Consider the following 13,476-nt stretch of genomic DNA (forward strand, 5'->3'; position numbering starts at 1 on the left):
TGAAGTCCATTTGACTGTTCCTTCGTCTCGGGCAATGAATTCATGTTTCGTCCACAGTAATGAATCGAGACGCAAAAATTCATCTGGATTACGTTGAAACATCTCCAAACATTGTTTCGAAATCGTCACACGGTGCTTATGATCCACAGTGAGTAAACGCGGCACCTATCTTGCCGATAACTTTTTCATATCCAATTGTTTGTGCAAACTTGAAATCACTGTGCTATGTAATATGCCTGTGGCCTCAACAAGCTCGCGCACTTTCACTCGTCGATCAGTCAAAACAATATCGTGAACTTTATCGATGATTTCTGGCGTAGCAGCCTCTGGACGTCCCGAATGAGGTGCATCACATGTGGATGTACAACCACGTTTAAATTCATTCACCTAATTGTAATACAGTCGCAAACATTAGATGAGCTATGAGCATTATAATTTCAAACCTAAAGAAATGGTTCGGAGGAAAGAGATTCACCACTAGACAGCAGCTCATCGCCGAAACAGGGGCTTATTTTGAACAAATCATATTATTCGGATGGCTTGAAAAAGTTGAAGAATCAAGTGTATTGCAACTCGGCTTTGATTTCTTTCGACATTAAATCTTTTATATATAGATGTTTGATCACTGCACGAAACTCGTTTTTTTCCATTTCGCAAAAAATACAAAAGTTGTTCGCTTTAATTGTTTACAGAAATGAAACTACGCGATGAATTTCGCTCAAAATTTGACAGTAATCAGCTGAAAGATGCTACTTGTCAAAAAGTAACGTGACATGACATTGCGAGTGTCCTCTGACAGATTTTCTAAGAACTCATTGATTTGCTCTCGAATATTATCATCTTCCGTTTTGAAATCATTTACGCAAAATGAAACTTATAACATTTACGCCTAAATAAAGCATTTAAATCAGTAAACAACCTGTTAGAAATTATTTCCTTTTTAGCTCGATTTTTTGGTTTTGCTAACTGGCTTAATTATGTTCAAATTACCACACGAATGCTACCCAGTATATTCTATTCTTGTTATTTATGTTAAACAAGAATGACATAGCACCCGAAAATTACCCAAATGGGAATCCGAGCATGCCTTAGCATGTTGATTAAGGCCCTGCGCACAATAAAAGGAATAAGGAAATAAAGAAATAAAGAATAAACGATTTCAACCTATCAAAAATTGGATTCATCGGAATATACAGTTTCTGATAGATTAAAATCGTTTATTCTTTATTCCTGATTTCTTATTCCTTCGCAGTGCGCAGGGCCTAACTATGCGCTTGTAGGAGATAGTTTTCTCCGTTTAAACCAACTTAACTAGGTTAGTTTTTATGAGTATATGTTGTACATGTATAGCTGGTCACAGAAAGGTTGCAACATTTTTTCTTCGATGGGTTTCAGAACGCAGCTTGCTCTCCGAGTGATTGGTTCTTACTCATGGATCTATAAATAAGAACTAATCACTCGGTGAGCAAGCATTCCGAAGTCCATCGAAAAAAAGTGTTGGAACCTTTCTGTGACCAGCTGGACACACAAGTATCGGCGGAATCTGCAAAAGAAATAAGGCCGCAGCATAGACTTTTGCATGACGCATAACGCATAGTGCATAAGTGAATCAACTATCTACTAGTAATCAAAATCTTTCTTTTCCTGCCATTTTCTGCCTTGGAAAAGAAGAATTTCGATTGGTTAATTCCCTTATGCACTATGCATTATGTATTATGCAAGAGTCTGTGCTGTGGCCAATAAATTTGCGCAACAGAAAACGGCGGAATCGGCAGAATGAAGCCACGATCAATCACAAACGTTCCGCAGTTTCTCACTTCCGCATCCCATGAGAATGCGATCCCATGATGCGGAATTGGCAAATCGCTTGTGATTGATCGTGACTTCATTCAGTCGATTCCGTTCCGCTAAAATGTGTTTTCCTATGTCTCATGGAGCGGAATTTCCAGAATGCGCAATTAGCGCTGACCAATCACAAGAGCCTTCCCATAGATTACTTTCGTTAGATCCGGAATAGTTTGCCATTGCGCATCTGCAAGTTCCGTTCCATGGGACATAAGAAACTAAACTCTTACAGATTGGAAATCACACATACAGGGACATTACCTGTCTTTATTTTGTGTACCCATTTTGATTTTGATTTACATTTTCGCCTTTCTGTATACTGTATGTATACTGTATTTTAAAAATAAATTCTCTGCTTCACAAACATAAATTTACTGCATTAAAAACACGAATTCACTGCTAATGCAAAGAATTTATGTGTTTAAAGCAATGAATGTGTTTTTAAAGAAATGAATTTGTATAAAGCAGAATGTATACAGCGCTATCCCAATCAGAAATAATTTCTCGAAAAGATGTCGTTTCGATATCGAAAATAAAAGTCGAAAGTTTTCAAAATTTCTATTGATTTCGACGGATTTTTGGTTCCAATTTCGATTAATTTTCGAGTTAGAAATAAAATCTTGAATTGATCTAGTCAACATACAAATACATTACTAGTGTCAGTAATGCAATAAGTAAATTCGACAAGTGTAGTGTCACTAATAGCGTAATAATGGTGGAGAAAATTAAAGTTTCATTGAAATTTTATTGTGAAAATAAGTATTATAGATTAACATCATATTTCAAAGAATACATGACAAAATTATAATATAATAAAAAAAAATTTATTTTATGAATTCGAGAACTAATTTTATAATATGAAGGACTTATGCGCGATCATCCATCCGAATCTGAACCTCTACTTTCCATGCTTCATTTCTGTGATTATATGGGAACTTCCTTCGAAGAACCAGGAACATCTATAATGCTAATGGATGTACAGTTGTAACATATCTCAAAGATGTGAAAGAGACTGAAAGAAATGGACACATAAAAAAAATAATTAATATTAAATATAGTAGTAATGTACAAATAATGATACCTATGATAATAACTTGTTTAATAATACTGTAAAATATTATTTTTATTAGCTCTCTGAAATAATACTAATTGTTCTAAATGATATATATATATATATATATATATATATATATATATATGTATTTTTTACTCTAATAAATTTTTTATATCAAATATTACAATTACTGGAAGTAGTTCTATGTTACGTCATATGTCGTCATATACTATTACAGTAGTAAATATATTGAGTCGGAATGATAGATATATTAACCTCTAAAATCTCCAACTTTAACGCTTAATAACTCGAACAAAGTCGATCGCCGCGTTTTTTTGCCAGATTCTTTCGTTTTGAGTAAAAATGCGTCGAATGAGTATATTTTATTAAGATTTTATTCTAAATACAATAATATTATGTAAATAATTAAACATGTTGAACTTTAAATTCCAAAATAAATAACACATAGTGATACATGGTAGAAATCTATTGGTCTCTCTCTACAGATTACAAGTTAAGTTCGATATTTCTTGATGCTAGAAAACGAGTGTTTCAGCGTCACATGAAAAGGCACTCTAGTACATAGAAATATAAAGCTAAATCAGCCTTACATGGGAATCTTCTTGAAGAAATCGAAGAGTAAGTTCCCCCAAATCATTCTCTAGCATTAATTTATATTGACATAAATGTCAATTAATAATTATGCGAATAGTATAAATTATTTCAGTTCTAATATGTCATTTATTCATACAGAAATGAAGCTGAAAGTTCAAAGTTTAAATGATAGCTTAAATGAAATTTAAATGAAGCTTAAATGATTTATCCTATTGGAACTTACTATTGGATTATGGCACACAGAAGAATCAAGATTGTTAATCAAATTCTTGAGGATGTCAATCCAAAAATAGAACACGGTAGAACATGATATGAAAAATATATTTCATTATTGCATTTGCATATTGCAAACAAAGTGACATTTTATAGAAATTTAATGTTCTGTTATTTGATAAAAATTTTCTTAAATAATATAATATACAGTTATGAACCACTCAAGTTATTATGTGAGTAAAATTATTTTTATCAACAATCTAAATTTTGTATAGACGTTTCGATGATCCCTATCGGGTCATTTTCAATGTTAAATAATAAATTTAAAAATATTATCGGTAATTACGCAAGATGTTCACAAATTAAAATATAAAAAGCGCATGTTGTACTTCCATGTTGACAAGAGGAATTACAGTAGGAAACGGTCTAGATATAAATAGCATCATATCGGAACTTAATGTTAGTCGAATTCATAAGTTACATAATAATCATATGAGCTCTATTATAACGTGAATTTTTTCTCGAATATACAATTGATACAGTGAATTCAATGTAGAAAAGATGTATACACGCTTCATGTTCTTTTTACTGCTGATTAAAGTTAGAGGTCTAAATTAATTGAAAAAATTGAATACTAAATGCAATTATAAAATTCAGCGATATCACAAAGATTCTTAAAACTATGAATTCTGAAATATAATGCCAGAACATTAATGCTGAATTTTAAACCGTTATTCTTTATTGAATTAAAAAAATGTTTTTGTTTAAATTGGAGTGACCTTGTTCATCGATTATTCTGCTTATATTGTACTGCCTATTTTATACAGAGATGAAAGTGACATTTTCACTATTAAAAACTACAATTACCATTCCTGTAGACAACACGTAGATGACCAGTAACAAGATTAACAGAGATCATTGCGTAAAAAAGCAAGAATAGAATTATAGAACGAACTGAGAGAATAGAAAAGATCAATGAAACAAACTCTACATAAATAAAAACCGCAAGTACATACGCCTAAAAAGAATACGGAATTTATAATACATTTCCATACATTTTTATTATATTACTATTTATTAAAATTATATATCTATATGTATATACAGGTGTATATATATATATATATTAGGTGTTGGAATTAATTCGTAGCGTTTTACAAGTGATGGGAAGTACTTTCATTAATGTATTTTTTAATGCTCATGTGAAATAAATAACATTCTTTCATTAAAAAACGCTACGAATTAATTCCAACACCTAATATATATATATATATATATATATATATATTAGGTGTACAAATAAGTTTCCACCGTTTTTTATCAAAAATTAAGCATTTATTGTGAAAGAACGATACATAATGTTTTATTGATGTAAGTCAAAATGTAAGTGCAAGTTCTTTTTGCGTTTGGCACGAATCTTCATTCAATAATGCTTCCAATTCCGCGTCTTCGTACACTTTCGGCCTTCCGCTACGTTCTTTGTCTTCGACGTCAAATTCACCGTTCTTAAATTTTTGAAATTCACGACAACTTCTCTCACTTAAGGCAGCTTCACCATATGCTTCTACAAGCAATCGATGAGCCTCAGCTGCAGATTTCTTCAAATTAAAGAAGTAAATCAAAAGTTCCCGCAAATGACGCTTATTCGACTCAAAACTCGGCATTTTCGCACAAAAAAGATATATGATGCTGATACAAAATCGCTAGTATTTCAAGGTTATGTTGACAGATGTCCAACCTTACGATATAATGTTTTACATCAGACAATTTTAACCATAGCTTACTAGTGGCACCGTCTTTTGTCAAACGGCGGAAGCAAAGTTGTACACCTAATATATATATATATATATATATATTAGGTGCACAACTTTGCTTCCGCCGTTTTTTTTCCGAAATTCGAGGCTCTATTGTAAAAAACTTTATGATTCAAAGTATTATCCATCGCTGGCCACTACTTTCTCTCATCTTTCGGGTACGAATCCTGCGTCGAAAAAACTGGTCATCTTTTGAGGCGATTCATGAATCGATTCAATTTTTTACTTTTTCATAAGACCCGAAGTGCTGGTCAGCCAGGTCGTGTGCCATTGATCGAAACAAGTGATAGTCAGAGGGAGCAATGTCTGGAGAATATGTAGAGTAAGACTTCCCATTTCAACGTTTCCAAGTATGTCTTGACCACTTTCGCAACATGGAGTCGAGCATTGTCATGCTGCAAAATCACTTTATCGTGTCTCGTTGTATTACGGCCGTTTGTCTTTTAATACTCGGTTCAAACGCATCAATTGCGTTCGATACTGATCGCCTGTGATTGTTTCAGTCGGTTTTAACAGCTCATAATACACTACGCCGAGATAATCCCACCAAATACAGAGCATGACTGTGGAGCCGTGAATATTCGATTTGGCCATCGACGTGAAAGCATGGTCGGCAACTCCCCATGATTTTCTGCGCTTAGAGTTATCGTAATGAATCCATTTTTCGTCCCCAATCACAATGCGATGCAGAAATCCCTTCCGTCTTTGCCTTTCAAGCAGCTGTTCACAAGTAAACAAACGCCGTTCAACATCTCTCGGTTTCAACTCGTACGGCACCCAATTTCCTTGCTTCTGAATCATTCCCATGACTTTGAGACGTTTTGAAATGACTTGTTGAGTCACTCCCAATGATCGTGCCAATTCTTTTTGATTTTGACACGAGTCTTGATTAAGTAATGCCTCCAATTCTGCATCTTCGAAAACCTTCTCTTTTCCACCACTATGCCGGTCTTCGACATCAAAATCATCATTCTTGAAGCGTTGAAACCACTCACGACACGTTCTTTCACTAATAGCGGCCTCATCATAAGTATTTGGGAGCATTCGATGAGCCTCAGTCACAGATTTCTTCATATTGAAGCAGAAAATTAAAATCTCCCGCAAATGACGAGAATTTGGCTCGTAAACTGACATTTTTAATCGAGAATAACTTTATGATGCAGACACAAATTGACTAATGTTTCTGTGGGGTTATGTTGACAGATGCCCAAGTTTATTGTATGATATCTATGATCTACTTATTTCAACCACCACTTACCGCTAAAGCCATCTATAGGAAAACGGCGGAAGCAAAGTTGTACACCTAATATTTCGAGTTCAGTTTTTTACATTAAATTTTTTACATTAAATCGATAATGGTTAATTAAATAATACTTTTTTGTTTTTTTTTGTTTTTTAAATAATCCCGATACTAAGTTTGTAACATTCGATTTTGTTGTTTTTTGGCATCTGTCTCGTAATTTCTCAAAATTTGGCAAAATTATACAAATTCAATGATTCTGATTCCTTAGATCTGCTTGCATAGTAATCATCGGTGAGCGACGGACAATAAATATTCGTAGAATTTTCATCGAGAGCTTTAATTTCATTAAATGTTTTAACTTTTTTGTTTCTCGTCTCATTAACGTCAATTCACTTGACAATGGTATCACTATCTGTACCACTGTCTGTACCATACAAAGGATTCTCTAGCAGTGTTTTCGCAGTTTCTAAAGCACCGCATTTTCTGTTATTCAATGAACGCATCGCAAAATTCCACAGTTTCAATGCAAGGGCTTATTGGAATCTATCATTGCAAAGTCTATATCGCATTTCTCCGACTTTGTCGTGTATTTTGTCAAGTATGAGTTTAAATACTCTGATTTTTCTCCAATAAATTATATGCCCATATTCTCCTCCCGAGCTAACTTGATAGTCGGATTATAATCATTGATAAACCTTTCTAACTTCTTGTGAGGAAAATTATATAATCTGCTCTTACTGCGTAAAGCTCTTACTGCGTTTTCTACTCACTATCAAAGTGGTGACGTCTCTTAACGAAATTGTCAGTAACTGGCCGAGGAAAATCGAACCGACACTTTCTGTAAATATTTATTTCGGTTTTTTTTGTACGCAAGCATTACGAGTTATGTTTATGATTCTGATTACTTATAACCATTTCGTTATACAACGTTGGCGAAAACGTTTCGTTATACAACGTTGGAATTTCATACGTCATGTATTTTTGAATAAATGCAACAACTTCTTCATCCGGCGATTTTCCTAGCATTGGAGCATCTTTTTTCCAAATCCATACAATGCACGTGCTAGATACCTCTACTTTGATATTCCAGTCGCCAGAAATAGTGAATGATTTCTCCTATTGGGTTATCGGACGAACAAATAAAATCAATCATGACTTTAAATTTTATACACATGAATCTAGACGTTCTTACAGGATCGTATGCGATTAGTTCGCTAACGCCCAATTTCTGTTTATCAGAATTCATATCTCGTAAATATTCACCCAAATCGGACCATTTCCATTCACTAGGACTCAAAGTTAAAAACCATGTCGCCGGACCATAATGCAGAGTCATGCATTTGACATTATTGGACGATTGTCACCAAAATTGATCCGTATTTCTCAGTTTTGCAAAAATACTCATTAAATTCGATTCCAATTGTTCGTCTTTCAATTCATTCAAGTATCTACCAGCAGTGTATCTCTGTCGTGGATTAGCAATCATCATAGTATAATAGATACCATTTTTCAATTGTATCGGTAGTTAGCATCATTGAGAAAAAAGAACAGATGATTGAGAAGAATGAAGAACAATAGATTCAACTTGAATTTATTGTGTTTCGGCATCAATCACGTTTTGACAAATAAATAATCCGATAATGCAAAGTTTCTATTCTTCTCGTTATCCATTGATACCCTCGAGATATAAATTAGGGAAACACATGACATCCAGATATTTATAACAATTATCCATTGGAATATCTTCAATTTTCAATATTTGATAAAGCTTGAATGCAGATTCGTTATCGATTCTTTTCGCGTAGAGTATATTGTATATTGATCATTAATACCCGAATCTTTAGTGATTTGCATGAAAAAAACCTTACGTTTGTGTAAATGGCTTGATCATTATTATCTTTGTTGTGCTGTACAGTGTTCTCAACCACTTCGTCTATTTTATTGTCGCTTCCATCACCGACGATTCGATATTCTGTTCCTTGCAACTTCATTTATAAGATCGTCAGATGACGCTGGAAGACGAATTTCCGAGTAGTGAAGATTACAGTCTTTCAATCATTATAAGAGCCTTATACACTTTATTAATATCCATTAAATTTTCCCAAACAACTTTAGACCTTTTGGGTACCTCGAAAGATGTGCAACTCGTGATTCAAATTTATAGGATCTTCCGGAGGACATACCTTATTCAATGTTTCTTGTAAAGGCAAAGGCAAAAGAAATGTTCTTAGTTTGCGGATTATTTGTCTGTGCAGTATATGTTTGTTCGAAACACAACCCATCGTTTGCACTATTTGGAAGCTGCTCACTTTCTTGATTAACATTTTTTCGTAATCATTAAAATCCGATAAAACATCTGGTAATGGTTTTACGGCAAGATTATTCAAAATGCAAGCAGGAGGCAACACGCCTCTGTGAAATTTGCTCAAACAAAGCTTACAAATGAATCCAGTATCGGTATTGTGTTCTGTTACGTAGGCCATCAAGTCTTTACGATAGCGAGTTTCCAAAATAATCAATGATTGGAATACGACGATTTAAGAGATCAACCTAAAAAAACTTCCATCTCTATGTCAAATCTCTATGTCAACGATTGTGTTACAATCGGAGAGACGAAGAAAATATGATTGCGTTCTCATGAGAATGGGCGATAGAGGGACCTCATTTTTTATTTTCAGTATATTCATACAATCAACATGACCCAGATTATGACGAGTCATGGATTTTTAAGATCTACCTTTTTGAGATACAGCGTAACGCGTCATCAATTTGTGCGCATTGTCATACGACTGCGGATACGACAATACACATGCTGTTATTTTGTCCATCTTGGATCGCGGAAAGAATATCACTTTTTGAGCGATTGGGGTTCGATGTCCTTGACAGGACATATGGCTACATTGTTAGGGCGGCTATGTGCTCTGCTGCGTGTTGGATGGTCCTTGCGGATTTCTGCGAGGTCGTCATGCGCAAGGAGTGGGCCAAGTGGGAGCGTCAGGCCCTGAAGAAGCAAAGGGCTCTTTTAGCTTGGGCCTGTCTGGAGTCTGACGACAACCATGTGTAAAAATGTATACATAATGTACATATTTAGGATAGTATTTAAGATAATATAAAATAGGATTCTAGCTTTAAATATACCGGACCATGTAAGTGGGAGCATATAGGGGAGACTGGAATCAGTTGAATATAGAGGTAAGTAGAATAATCGAGGCTACATTAAAAACAAAACACATGAACATGCGTAAACGTGTCTGAGCACGCAGCAGCGACTGCTGCTAAGTCTACTGTAACATCTTATTGCGAATACGTCTATGATAGAAGTTTTGCTACAATTTTAAAAAATCGTACACCCAAATAAATATTTTTATTCTTAAAGTTTTTGTTTTACTATCGTATATGATTGTCTGAGATATTTGATTTCTACTTAGATAGTATTAGATCCATATATTCGTTCGGCTTTTGTTAGTAGTGCAAAAACGGAGAATCATATCATTGATTAAAATCCATTCTTTGTATGAAAAAAACTTGTTTCATTTTACCTTCAAAAACCGAACGAATATATGGATCCAATAAGTGTAGTTCTTACTTAACAAAGTCTAACAGATTTTTTTTGTTTATGTGTCTCTGTTATCGTTGTTAATGTTTTTAAAAAATGAACGGATGGGGATAATAGACTAACCACAGCATGGAACTGCATGACTCATTTAGTAACGACTCTTATAATACTTATTCAAAATTTTATTTTTTTAAAGAGATTTTCCTCAGTGATAAATGTTATAAGTTTAATTCCCTCATGTCCAATCTTGAAAACTAGGCTTATTCGATGTGTTTTTGTACGAAATGAACAAATTTTGCAAAAAGAAGTATTGTTTGCCCTGCGAAGCGAATGTTTGTGTTTAAAATATATTTTTATAAAAGTTTTATTAATATGTAGTTTAAGATGTAGTTTAAAATACATTAATCTTTATTTTAATAATCTTAGTCAAATTACCCCGATTCCGGGATTAGTTGAATCAGATGGAATGCATTAGAAAAATGCATTTTTTTTCATGTTAGTTATCAATTTCCCTTATTATTAAAATATTATTAGGTAGTTAAATGTATGTAGTAACTGGTGTTGAACTGGTGTAGAATTCATTTTTTCGCTAAGTCTCTTAATTTTGTCTGTGAAAATTCGAAATTGAAAAATGAATCTATTAGCCTCGGTCTCTCCTACTCCATGACTTGGATCCTGATGAAATGCCATTGGGTAGGCGGTTCCGAGGTATGCCCAATGTAGTCTTGCGAAGATGCTGAAGAGGGGGAGTTTTTTAGCAGGTATTTAGCAGGATGTCTGTTGTTCTTTTTTTATAAGAGGGACTCATCGAATCCTACTTGATCAGACCAGCTCCTGAGTGTCTTTCCCTCATCCGGTTAGGTTCTCCTTCGGGAGCATTCCGGATGAGGAGCTATGTGAAGATGTTTCTCCTCCTGGCAAACAAAAAAAAAGAGTATTCATATAATATTAAAAATCCATTCCGTTGCAACCGAAAAAAATATTAAAAGTTGTGTTAAAATCGAAGAGACGGAAAAAATATAGTTGCGTTCTTACAAGAATGAGCGATGGAAGGGCCTATTCTTCATTTTAAGTATATATTCATAATGATATGCGCTACATCGACTGGGATGTAATGTCATCTGTATAACGACATTGCGATGATAATGACCATCAGTATCATACACTAGAAGTCTATATATACATATATTTTTTTATCTCTTTATCGACAGTTTAAAACTGATCTATTTTATATATATATATATACAAAGTGAAAAAAAAAATATATATATATATATATACATATATATACTTTTCACTTTGTAATTATAACGTTGAGAATAACCTAATAGAGCCGTTTGTTATTTTTAATTTGTCTTAGTTTTTTATAATTATATGCAAACTTTGGATAGCCTTTTCATCATATTTCGGTAACTTTTACTTAATTTTATGCCTTTTTTCAATGTGGAATTATTATTTATTAACATGGACCTGCGGCATACAATACTTGTCTTCCCACAACTTTCGGAAGGTTAAGTAGTCACTCATCTCACGTTAAGAAATTATTAAAAATGAAATAGGGAATTCAACTCCGATGACGCTCACTGTGACATATATAGTCAAGGTAACGATCCTTAGTGACCATCGAAGAACAATTCATCTTCGATGGCCTTGACTCTCTCACACATTATGATGGTCATCACACCGAACAATCTTCGGAAAATTGTAGCAGCCACTCATCACGCATTACTAAGCTATCCAAAAAAATTAAAATGACATTAACTCATATTATTAAAAGTCACGATCCTGAATGACCATCGGACACTTTCAGCGACCATTGCCCATTGAAAAGCTATTAAAATTAAAATGGACCATTCACCTCCGATGATCCTGACCCTCCCACACATTATGAAGGCCAACACTCCGAATAACCTTCAGAAGGTTGCAGCACTCACCCATCACGCGTTACGAAGTTATACAAAAAAATTAATACGACCTTTGTGACTCACATTGTCAAAATCACGACCCTGAGTAACCATCACATGATGACACTTTCAGCAGACGAAGATGAAAGAGAGTGAAACAGCTAAAAAAAGTGAGGGGTGGTGGGAGTAGGTGGTGGGAAAGGGGGAGGGGTGGGGGTGAAGTTGGTCGAAGTTGGAGGAGATATGAGTGATAGGTGAGAAAGAAGAAAGATGCATGTGACTGCGGATAGAGGAGAAGAAGAAGAAGAAGACGAAGAAGATATTACTTCATTTTTCACGAAAATCATCACTTTTCGACCGCTTGTATGTCCAGAACGGCTTGATCGATTTTTATTTGTTTTGGCTCAAATTACTCGTGGCGATGCCGCCTTTCACGATATGTTACGTGCGAAAATTTTTTATATTTTAACCCCCTTTCTGTACCCCCAAAAAATGGACTTTGATGGCTCGGGATAAGAGACTTGTAGTGCCTTTTACTATTTTTTTTTTAATATGGCCGGAGACACTACCGCATCTCCTGACTGAAGGTCTTCTTATTTCAATTCAAGTAATGGCAACTTTAATTCTTGTCAAAACTTATTACTCTTCGAAAAAAGTGAATGTATCCAATGAAAAATTAAACTCCTTATGTGTGCGGGAATGCACCGCGCGGAAAGATTCGAGTGAGAGAACGGCACACGGTTGATATGATACACGACAGTAAAGAGAACTCCGTTTCTTTGTAATTTAACAAAAGAATTTTCTTTAATATGCACAGTTACAAATTCAGAAAATATAATTAATTAAATATTAGGTTAACAGAATATTAAATGCGGTCACCTTTTCCAAATTGTATTTGGAATCGCGGTGATGGAAAATCTCAGCGATTTTCTCGGCACTTCTCGAAAAGATCTGTCTTATAGCGGTTTTCACTAAGCGGTTAGCACGGCGGTTTTACGAAACGATATAGTAGCGAGACTATGACTCTAAGAACTCTAAGAAGGAGGAACGGCGAGATCGAAGCATTTATTGCTTCCGACCTGGGCTTTCTTCTTGGGAAAAATTCAATAAAATTTTGCCACAATTGTAATTATTACGTGGCATTAGTTGTACAAAATTGATTGGCGCTTTGGATTCTTTTCTAACGACGTTCAACGTAACAGTCATGCGCGACAGAAAACCCGTACGTGGGA

The sequence above is a fragment of the Acromyrmex echinatior genome, chromosome 6 (genome assembly GCF_024713525.1).
Source record: "Acromyrmex echinatior isolate Ae372 chromosome 6, ASM2471352v2, whole genome shotgun sequence".
NCBI classification, from domain to species: domain Eukaryota; kingdom Metazoa; phylum Arthropoda; class Insecta; order Hymenoptera; family Formicidae; genus Acromyrmex; species Acromyrmex echinatior.